Genomic DNA, 5529 nt, shown 5'->3' with positions numbered 1-5529 from the left:
CTAATATGTAATTGAGTATTTTGTAGTTTTTCTAAGATTTATAGCATTAATGTGACTACTGTAGCACTTTTCTTCTGGGCAACACGCCCATGCATCATAGTAAGGTATCAGGACTTGGGAACATAGGCATAATGGTTCCCAAACATATTTGTACTGTAGTTTTAGAACATATGTCAAAAAGCCTTCAAATAAATATGCTTTCTGCCTAATCACCCAAACTCAGATGATGTTTCTTACAACTAAAAACTTTTTAAAAAGATTTTGTTTATTTTTATTGGAAAGTCAGATATACAGAGAGGAGGAGAGACAGAGAGGAAAATCTTCTGTCCATCTGCTGATTCACTCCCCAAGTGGCCACATGGTTGCAGCTGAGCCAACCTGAAGCTAGGAGCCAAGAGCTTCTTCCAGGTCTCCCATGTGGGTGCAGGGTGCCAAGGCTTTGGACCATCCTCCACTGCTTTCCCAGCCCACCAGCAGGAAGCTAAGTGGGGAGTGGAGCAGCTGGGACACAATCTGGTGCCCTTATGGGATCCTGGTGGTTGCAAGGCGAGGACTTTAGCCACTAGGCTACTGCACTAGGACCACAACCAAGAAATTTATGATATGATTTAAATACTAGGAGATGTTGCTTTAAAATATGTACATCCAATCTGTTTTCTACAGCGAACAGTCTGACAACACTGACTGAAACGCTTACTGGTCAACAATTAGCTGAAGCTGCAGTGGTTACCTCCTTTAGCCCATCTCTGTTCTTCGGTTTGCCACAGTCCCGCCACTCCCCATTAATCACTCATGCTGTTTACTGATGCATATTGCAGATCTTGAGCTATAAACATCTGATAAACATCACATATAACATTGCTACGAATGAAAACTATCTTTGTAAAAGCGAATTTGCATTTCCTTTGCTTAAAATATTTGTGTGCCTGCCCGTTGCACCTAATAGCAGTCCTCAAACTTAATTGAACGTGGAAATCCCCTGGAGAGCTTTGTAAACTTTCTCTCCAACCTCACCCATTCATAGTTTCTTCAGAATAGAATCTCTTCTTGCGTCTCTGAACCACAAGGGCGCTGCACGTTTCTTTAACAATTATTTGAGAAACAGAGGGAAAGAGCTCCCTGTCTGCTGGTTCACTCCCCAAATGTTTATAATGACTGCGGCTGGGTTGGTGCAAAAGCTAGCAGCTGGAAACTCCATCCAGAGAGCCCATGTAGGTGGCAGGAACCCAGTTAATGGAGCCATCACTATGGCCTCCTAGGCCGCCCATTAGCAGGAAGCTGGAATTGGGGGGCAGCACTTGTATCTAGGTAAGACTTGTACGTAGATACTCTGTTGTGGGACTTGGATGACCCAATTCAGCATCTTGTCTACCTGGCCGCATCCACCCCCTCCTGGATTCAGCATTTTCAATGCTGACACTTTTTTTTCCCCTCAAAGATGTATTTATTTGAAAGACACAGCTACAGAAAGAGAAGCAGAGAAACCTGCCAACTGCTAGTTGACTCCCCAAATGGCCACAGTAGCTAGGACTGGGCCAGGCCAAAGTCAGGAGCCAGGAACTCCATCCTGGTCTCCCACCAGGGTGGCAAGAGTACCAGGTACTTGGGCCATCTCCCACTGCTTTCTCGGATACCTAGCAGGAAGTTGGATGGGAAGCAGAACAGCTGGGATTTGAATCAGGTCTGTGATGTGGGATGCTGGTGCTGCAAGCGGTGGCTTAACCAACTCCATCACTTCCCCAGTAAGAAATCTTTAAAAGAATTTAAGGCAAGTGTTCTTGGATTGCAGTTTGATAAATATTGGCCTATTGCATCAAATTCCAACTCCTTAGCATGGTATATAACTCTTAAGCGCCTCAATGGTTACATCCACACATACATGCACACACACTCAAACATACACAGCAAGAAACACACACACACACACACACACACACACACACACACACACACACACACACGTCTAGCCATACTAAGTTTGCATTTCTCTGATCACACCATCCCAATTCAGATCCTGAAGTCTTAGCCCTGCTTCCCTCTTTGTTCGCTGTCTGGTGACTGCTGATAACCAAACTCTTAAACTCAGCTCAAGCCACCCTATGCCCACTCTCCTCTTGCCCACTCTTCAGAGGAACAAAGCACCGCTTTCTTGGGCATCCTTTAAAACTCACTCATATTTCTTTCTTTTTTTTTTTTTTAATATATTTTGACAATCTTTACAGAGTTAATTCGGGTAAAAAGCTTCAAGGGCTACAGGAAAGTGGGGAAGACTATTATTTTTTGCATATAAGGGGGGTATTAAGGGAGAAGGCCCACCCAATTTCCCACCCTCCCCAGGTCCCAGATGTAGGGTATGCGCTGAGGTTCTTGCTCAGATGGTTTTGATATTTCAACAGTTACGAATCGCTTCCAATCTTGCCACTCCAAGCACTATGAGGTCCTTGAAGAATCCACTGATTGACATAGTCCATCATAGAGTCTCCGTTTGCCCTATATTTCGCTGCCAACATTTAGCTGAGATGGTTGGCTGACCTATTCTGTCTTCTCTCTTTTCTTGGTTAGGGTTCTGAGTCCAGCATTTTCATTGGGGAGATCTCCACAGAAACTTTGTCTGAGGTGTTCTCAAACCAGATTCTTGTATGTGCTAGCAAGTACAGGGCCCGGTACCGTCCATTGCCTTGATCAGCTGGTGGTTGCGATCGCTAGGTTGGTCTGGCCTTCCATTTGGCCTTGTATAAGCTAGTGAACGTTGCAGCCCGGCCCACCCCACACCATAATCAGGATGCACATTTGGGTGCTGCTGCCCTGACCAGTCCAGACTATTGGGGGTTCCTTTACCTGTGATTGATGGTAGGCTCCTTGGTCACACCTAGCTTAGTCCATCACCACCCCAACTCTTGAGCTAACCAGTGGAGCTAGAATTTTCACAGGATGTGGCCCACACATCCCTCACAGAATTTACCCCCGGTTATGGTTCTCAAGTGCTAGTTAATGTAATGGCCTGCTTAATGTGACCCTTCTCCTGATCCATCATCATGTCAGGTAACATGATATGATTCTGCAGCACAAGCCCCAAGCCATAGCTTTTGCGTGGACTGGTATTTGGTGGTCAGCATTGTTCAGCGATTACAAGTTTTACAAAGGAAGAGTTACTGTCATTGGGAATCTTTACAAATGCTTCACGTCCTAGAAGCACAGTACGTTCAACCTGGAGCTACCTAAGCAGCAACTCAAAGAACCAAAACCCCAGAGCTTCCTGGCTGGGCAGCCAGCAGGCAGAGCCTGGCACAAAATGGCTCACTGGCCACGCGGGGACAGCTCACCATGTGCACATGGTGATCTAGGCATGAGACGCCCCGTCCTGAGACCCACCAGCAACTGGGAGGCTGCTAGAAGTTTAAACTCCCAGGCCCAAGGTTGCGCCCCTCCCAAATCCCAATCACCGCCCAATGAAGGCGGCGGGTGGGTTCCGGACCTGCCCAGTCACGGAGACCTCCACCCTCGGTGTTCTCACCCCAAAGGGAGCAGCCCCCGGAGCCCACACAGGCCCGGGGACAGCTCACCACGTGCACATGGTGGCTGTCATCTGGGATCCAGGCATGACATGCCCTGTCCTGACACCCACCCTTACTCATATTTCTATGGCTGAGCTCAATAACACCATTATTCCACGGGATGTCAAAAAGTTTGTGATAAATGAAACTAAAAGATCCATTATGTTTGGGTGTAAAGCATTTTGGAAATCCACATGTGGTTTTTGCACAATACACATTTTCCTATACAGTTTTTTGAAGTACCATTATACACGTGCCCCTCTCTAAGTGTCTACAAGCTGGTTAGCAAGCCCAGCCCTCAGGTACCAGTCTTTGTAGCAAGGAGCCTACTACAGGGCTTCATACTCATTAGGGGCTTAGAAACACTGAGCCAGTAAAAAATATTACTCTCTTGAGATGAAGCCAAGTACCACAATTCTTGGCCAGCTAGATAGATCTCTAGCCATGAATCTCTGTAAACATAAAAGGTGGGGGCACTAGCAAGGACTTTGACAACATATCACATTTCTGCTAATCCAGAAGCTTCCCGAGTGAGCAGGGCTAATGTCTTCTGATATGTACTATGGGCATCTCTTTAGAAGCCCCAGGGATCAAGGTGAAGCACTCCAGCCCAGACCCCAGCCCCCACATCCCTCTTCACAAGGACTATCAGAATTCCTAACTTCTGACAGTTGTTCATGATAAAGAAACGGGGTTCTGCAGCATAGCCTTTTCAGAGGCAGAAACCACCCAATTACTTGTACGTTTTTTATGGGCCTTTCTGAGTACATGGATCAACAGATACTTCTCTGATTGAGATTTACCCCCGTAGGCACTGCAACAGAGCTGGAAGACAAGGACTTGTAGTTGCTCAAATGCTGAGTTTCGTTCCATCTGAACTTGGCTGCCTCGTTCATGCTGCCTAGTTTCTCTTCACACATCACCCTCTAGACAAAGCCTCAGTCTTTGCTGTCTGCTGCTTGCACCTGCCCCAGCACCTTCTCCTTGTCTGTGCTCCCAGCTCCCGCAGGTATCCCTCTATGGGTGTGCTCCATGCACTGTGGGTCATCATGGTCTAGTTTGCTTAGTCAGCCTCTGTCTTTCCTGGGATAAACGGATTGCGGTGTATCCGTGTAACCTGGGTGCAGAACTCTCACTGTTTAGTTCATGTCTGCTGAATGATCAGTGCCAGGCCCTCGGGATGTACCGGTGAGGTAACCTAGCCAAGATCTCTGCCCTTGTAAGGCTGCCACTCCAGCAGGGGGAAACAGATAAGATGGCTGAATAAACAAGCAAATCATATCATACGTTAGACAATGAAATATTCTGTCATAAGGAAGGTAACAGTGTAGGGATTGCTGATGTGTCCCGGCAGCCAGCTTCCCCAGCACAGCAGAAGCCAGGCCTGAGACTGGAGAGGAGGGTCCATGTGGCCCACAGGAAGGAGACTGAGGTGGGACCAGAAGGTGCCAGCAGACCCTGAAGGGTGTCAAGGCTCAGAGGAAGCCATGTGTGCTGAGGCCTAGAGCTGGTGCTGTGTGAGGGCGGCGGCAGTTCTGTGTGTCTGGGGGAGGAGGGAGTTGGGAGGAAATGATGGAAGATGAAGCTGCCAAGGAGCAGAGGGCCAGGACACAGAGGGACACACGTGCCCTGCTGAGGAGTTTGCACTTCACCCCGCAGACAGCCAGGGTCCTGTTGATGATTTTATGCAGGGGAATGACATGTTTATATTTATTTGGAGGAAGATAATTCTGGCAGATGAACTGGAGTGGTGAGAGACTGGGCAAGTCACTTAACCTCTCTCTTCCTCTGTTTTACCATCGATCAAAGAAGATGACCTCTATCTGCTCTCCTTACCTCCTTGGATCCTGGCGAGAAATAACTGAGATAAGATATATGAAAACACTTTGAGAAGTGGATTGTACTGTAAAAAAAAAAAAAAAAAATTGCAAGCTGGTGCCGCTGTTGCTTCAGCTGTGTGCTGAATTTGGGAAGG

Source organism: Ochotona curzoniae, unplaced genomic scaffold (assembly GCF_017591425.1).
Source record: "Ochotona curzoniae isolate NIBS_2020 unplaced genomic scaffold, NIBS_Ocur_1.0 contig_3432, whole genome shotgun sequence".
Classification (NCBI taxonomy): domain Eukaryota; kingdom Metazoa; phylum Chordata; class Mammalia; order Lagomorpha; family Ochotonidae; genus Ochotona; species Ochotona curzoniae.
This window is presented reverse-complemented; position numbering follows the sequence as displayed.